Source organism: Elephas maximus, chromosome 25, assembly GCF_024166365.1.
Source record: "Elephas maximus indicus isolate mEleMax1 chromosome 25, mEleMax1 primary haplotype, whole genome shotgun sequence".
Lineage (NCBI taxonomy): Eukaryota > Metazoa > Chordata > Mammalia > Proboscidea > Elephantidae > Elephas > Elephas maximus.
This window is the reverse complement of record NC_064843.1, coordinates 56,111,106-56,117,301: the sequence shown is the minus strand read 5'-3', so window position 1 is coordinate 56,117,301 and position 6,196 is coordinate 56,111,106. Positions and strand designations below refer to the sequence as shown.

At 38.0% G+C, this 6,196-nt stretch overlaps 1 protein-coding gene across 2 annotated transcripts in view; it reads right to left on the bottom strand.

Annotated features, from left to right (window-relative positions):
- Positions 1 to 473: 473 nt before the first annotated feature.
- The window catches only part of MACROD2 (mono-ADP ribosylhydrolase 2), a 2,492,337-nt gene continuing 2,486,614 nt past the window's right edge, over positions 474 to 6,196 (bottom strand). For both annotated transcript variants that reach the window (XM_049869821.1, XM_049869822.1), the window contains one exon: positions 474 to 3,658. The gene's annotated coding sequence lies outside the window, so the exon portion shown is untranslated. The remainder of the gene's footprint in view (positions 3,659 to 6,196) is intronic.

The window sequence follows — 6,196 nt, the reverse complement described above, 5'->3', positions numbered from 1 at the left end:
AAAGTTGACTTACACAGGCCATTTTACGTCACACATTTACAATCAAATTTATGATATTAAAGGAACATTTGGAGTTATTAATCTCACAAAACACAGAAAATTCCCCCTGAAACAAATTTTATTTGAATTCTGCTCTAACAAGTGTAGTATGAAGGCAACAACTGTTTAAGTTTCTCAGTGTATAGCACAGGTGAAAAAGAACAGGTTTAGAAGCAGCCTTAAATGCTGGTTTAACGAAAGAGGCACGTATTATTTAGCAGTTTATAGCAGGATATCAGAAGACATTTTTTTTTCCTTGCAAGCCACAGACATTTATTTGCATTAAGTAAAAACATATCTTGATCAAGAAAATTACTTTTTTTCTGATTTTCATTTATATCACAAATGTTAGGGTAAGGCAAATCCTTAACGAATCATATGATAAAAATCCTATTTCCCAAGAAAATATATTGAACATATTCTGCTAACTTGGTTATTTTTCAAAGCAAAGCCGACACGGACCACATATAGAGAAAGGTCTTTTCAAAGCAAGTGCATCAAGCAGAACTGTATTAATTCACAAAGCGGCTTTTCAGTGTTTCACAGAGAGATTTACAGTTAGCTGCTGGGATTAATATGTGACCCAGTATCGGAGGAAGTGTTTCGGGTGCATTCTTTGTCAGCAGCTATGAAAAGAACTTGTCTGTCATCCGAATAGCTACCAGCTAGTGAAAAAATCCTTTCCTCTCTTCTACAACGAGTAGCTTTTTAATTACAACTGTTACGTCGAAAGCCTACTTGGACCCTCTGCAAACACCACTAATATAGGGCTATTTCCCTCCTCCCTCCTATCACCCTTTACGGCACTTATCCTGGTGGAAGTGTGGTTGGAAATGGGCATCCAGAATTCACGCTTAGGAGAATCTATCAGCTTTTCAAATTTATTCCATCCTGCAGCCTGTGCAATGATATTGTAAGCGAAACGAAGGTTTCCTGTGTTGAGGTGTCTTCCATCTGGCCGATAGCTGAATTTTTAATATTTTACTATTGAAATGGAAACTATATTATTTGTTTTAACGTATTAAATCATATAGCCAAAAGCAACCAAAAAAGCATAACAAAACAAAAACACAATCTAATCATAAAATGAAGTTGAAACAAGTTCAGGAGTGGGGCTGAAAATATTTCCCTCTCATTCTCTTAGTTTCCTGGATGCAAAGCTTGCTTTCTTTTTTACAATTTTCAGGCAGAGAATTTGCCTGCTCATTCCTATACTACCCACATTGAAAATGAATGAATAAAACTGCTGTCGTTGTTCATAAGGAGAATACCAGGACTGAACTCATTCCAGTGCTGACTGTTCCTAGCAGGGACCTTAGGTCTCTTTCATCTTTGTCCATTAAAAAACTCCTATCCCTCTTGTATTGTGTTGTTTTCAACTATAACTTATTACAGAGTGTGAGTAGCACTGACATTTGGAAGTCACAGGAAAATGTGCTCCTAGCAGATTGCACTTGTCAAGCATGTCACAAGAATGATGGTGACTTTCACTGAAGTTATAAAGATGACAGGAATTACAGAAACTATCAGTATTCAGGAAACCTTGATAGTTAAAAGCTATGGCTGCTAACTAAAAGGTTGGCAGTTTGAATCCACCAGGTGCTCCTTGGAAGCCCTACGGGGCAGCTCTACTCTGTCCTATAGGGTTGCTGTGAGTCGGAATCGACTCGACGGGAAGGGGTTTGGTTTTTTTTTTGGATCAGTATTCAAACGACATCATTTCTTAGATTATTCAAAATGAGTCTTTTCCTTGCTTTTCTAGAAAGCAATACCTAATGACAGTAGAGGAAGTACATGCTTCCATATTAAGCCCTAGAATGACAGAAGAGAAATGGCCCTGTTCCAACATCTTGAGATCACTTAAATATCCTTGTTGCTCTGTTGATGAGCAGCTTAAAGATTTATGGGATGGTTTTTTTTTTAAAGCATTAAAGCATATTATATTTGCAGGGATATAACTTTCCAACTATACTACCATACCAAAGAAGCCACTTAGACGAGGCAATAATTTCAGAAAGGACAAATCAAAATCCATGGAAGACAAGAAGTTAAAATTCCTACAGCGGAAAGAGCAAAACTCAAGAATTTCATGGGATACTTAGAAAACAGAATGTCCTTATATTCTAGAAATATTCAATTTGATCCGTTACTTTTCTCCCTCTACTAAGAAAAATAAATATAACTAACATAATTTCTAAAGTATTTGAAAGGAAGATAGTTTTAAGAAGAAATGAGGAGTGATACAGTTTCCATGGGGGTGGGGGTAGGGGATCAGAATGGTTTTGGAACCAGGGAAGCTGAGGGAAGGTGTCATATTGCCTTGGGGGTGTCACTGCTCATTGTGGCTCTGGAATGAACATTCTTGTTAACTCCTGGCCTCCTCCTGGGCCTTTTGTCCTTAGAATCCACTGCGCAATTCAGGTTACTAGTACTGCTGCTCACCTTTACAGTCATAATCAATGGCTTGCTGGCCAAGGTGACCAGCTATCAAACTACTCTTGGACCTGGCAGGGGCAAACCATGCTATCAAAAAGCAAACCAGGAAACTAGACTGTAGGCACGAGCTCTAATAGCCTGTAAGTTCAAATGAGAATCTGCTCTCTGGACCATCACACCTTGCGTAAAGACGTTAGGTTCTTTAATGAAACGCATATAAGTAAGGGAATTTAAGTGGAACTGTTAATATTCGTAGCATATGTTTGTATCCCAAATTCAGTGTCCCCCTCTCTTAACTTTTAACTAAAGCACCCAGAAGAGTGCCCTTCCTTATTAATGTGCAGCAAAGACTTATCTCCTAGGTGGGCTGCACAAGGAAGCACATGGTAAAGACCCCAGGAAACAAATAAGCTCTGTTGAAAGTCAGTGTCAAAGAAAAACATATTGGCCACCCTGGCTATGAACGAAGAGACCCCAGAGGCTGCCAACACCTACCTACAGAGTTACATCTTTGTGCTTTGCTCTGGGCTAAATCCCACCTTCATATTTCTCATTAGCTATGTGGAACAAAGCTGTACCTTGGGAATCCCTAGATAAAGTATCATTTTTCATTCATCCTTGTAGACCTTTTCTTCATGATTTCTGAGGGTTTTGCCCGTTTTCTATCCTGCCTTCTTTGTCTGTGGATTATACTGATGTTGGATTTGGTGCTTCCTGAAATTTACCCTGCAGCTTATCAACAATAGTCTGTGTTCTCTTTCTGTGAAGAAACCGCTGTGTAACCAGCTTTGCGAAATAACTGGAAAAGCAGAGAGAGGGGCCAGTATATGTGTGTGAGTGTTAATCAGGCCACCGTGCCCTGGGGCAAAGTTGTAAGAGAAAAGACAGAATTACATGGACAAGGCCTAAAAGATGTATTAACGTGAGTCCCCTCGCCAAATTAAAGAAAACTTTTTTTTTTTTAACTTTTTTCTTTTTCTGCAGGTAGACAGAAAAAAATGCAGCTGAAGAAATTAAAGCAAAGGATTTCCTGTTCTTCCGTGGGACTTTCTCCCCCCACCCCCCTCCTCCACAGCACCTGCTGCTGTCTGCCTGCCTTCCTGGGGCTGGGAGAGGCTGAGCAATGCTGCCGAGGACTGTCATATAGTGCCAATTCTTTGTTCCTTTGCTTCAGCTTGTAACCCTGCCAAAGACAAAGAGAAACCATTTGTTAGCTTAAAGATAAGACGTCTTCATAGTCCTAGCAAGAATTGTGTTTTTAATAATGTTGTTTAAATGTCTCTTACCCCTCGAACAGGCCTAACCCACTGTGGTCAAGTTGACTCCAACTCGCAGAACCCCTGTAGGACAGAGTAAAACTGCCCCATAGGGTTTCCCAGGAGTAGCTGGTGGATTTGAATTGCCAACCTTTTGGTTAGCAGCCAAGCCCTTAACTACTTCACCACGAGGGCTCCTCAAACAGGCCTAGGGATATCTTATTTCACTATCAACAAGCTTTGGATATCAGTGCTGTAATTACTGGCACGGGGTATCTTTAAAGAGTACATAAATCACTGCTAATAATCACATGTCATATTGACAACTTGCTTCAGCTGACAGGGGTGAGGGAGTCAACTTTTCAAAGTATTCTTTGGCAAGCCTAGCCTTGAACTGACATGTCCTTCCTTCGGGGCCCATTCACACACTGTAGTTTCTGGGGACCAACACATAGATAACAATAACAACTTAAATAACGACAGCATGCAAAAGTCATTGCTGGCTGTGCTGCCTCTTTGGCATCTTACTTGTTAAGTATCTACTGTGTTTTCCATTAGTGAGAGAACTCTAAGAAGATACTGTGCCCCCAAAGAGCCTATATGCTTTCTCTTTTAAGATTTTAAAATTCAGATATAATTCACATATAGGGAAATAGATGTTAAGCACACAATTCAATCCATTTTGACATTTAACCCATGCCACTAAGAAGATGTAAAACATCCCCATCGCCCCAGAAATTTCCCTCATGCCCCATTCCTATTTACCCCCTCACTGCTGCTAGAAGCAACAATTGACCTGACTTCTATCAACATAGATTAGTTTTGCTTGCTCTAGAACTCTGTGTAAATGTAATCATACAAACGTCTCTCTCGTGCCTAGCGCCTTTCACTCAGCATAGTGTTTTTGATATTCATCCATGTTGCTGCTTTTAACAGTAGTCTGTTTCATTTTATCCATGACTGGCATTCCCTTGTGTGGATAATTCACGTTTTGTTGATCCATTCTTCTGGCGATGGACATTTGGGTTGTGTCAGTTTGGGGCTATGATGAATAAAACTCCTAGGAATAGTCTTATAAAAGGCATTTGTGGATATGTGTTTTTATTTCTTTCAGGCAAATACCTAGGAATGGAATTGTTAAGCCATAGGGTAGATATATGCTTAATTTTATAAGAAACTGACTCTCTTCTAAAGTGATTGTACCATTTTACACTCCCGCCAGCTGTGTATGAGAGTTTCAATTGTTCACACTTCTCTGTAACAGTTGGTGTTGTTGTCAACTTTGTGATTGAATCCTAGTGGGCGTGTAGTTGTATCCCATTGTGCTTCTGTACTTTATATATGAAATCTCCAGTTTTCAGTGGTCTCAACCCAAATAATATTAAACCAAAGGTGGCTCAGTGAGCGCCAATCACGGACAAGGCCCTGCATTCTACCCTCTTGAGAATAGTAGATAAAATATAGGTTCCAAAGACATTTTAACAGCTGCTTGATCCTAATTAAGTAATGATTATCCTTATTTGATCTTACACAGAAGAAATCTATTTTAATTGGGATGAGGGCAAAGATAGCCTGATTTATTGACTTTTATTTGCTACTTGAAATAAAAGATGCCCTTTGTATCACAAAGTGTATCCAGATGAGATGTTGTAGGGGTGAATTGAAAACAGGCACTAGTATTACATAATATGTATTAAAAAATATATTTGATAACAAAAAAGTAGAAGAGAGCACTGGGCCCAGACAACCCACATTACAACACTGAATCAACCATGTGAACACAGCAAACCAATGACCTTCTCAAGGTCTTACATTAATCATCTCTAAGGAAGAATCAGAGCAGGTGATCTCTAACCTAACTTTCTCTTTTTGTGTCCTATGAATTTTTTTTTTTTTTTACATAGGCTTTGAGTTATATACAGGAATATAAAAACAATATATTTATTGTAGAAAATTTCGAAACTACCTGAAAGTAGATAAAAGAAAAAACAAATGCTATATAATCCCTCCTCTAAACAAAAACTTCTGTATTTAATATTTTAGAATATCCCCCATCATATGTACATACAGAATCATAAATTTTAATTTTAATCCTGAAAACATAATCATAAAAAGAATTACAGAAAATAATATACATTGTATATAAACACCTTACAAATGCCCTATTTTTTGCAAAAAATGTGCCCATGTAAATAATGCACGCTTACACATATAATGCACATAGTGGGCCTAGGAAAATAATGTGCAGTTGGCAAAAAAAATATAATATGGGAGTTATTTGCATAAAAATACATTATATATAACATTTTTTGAAAATTTCCTTATAATCTTTATTTTAAAGAAATAAAACACTACAGCTGCATAAGAACTATGCCTCTTCCTCCCAAGACACAACGAAATTCCTGACATCTGTGTGAATCAACAACTTGTATGTTTTAATACTTTTACATATATTTTTATAGACA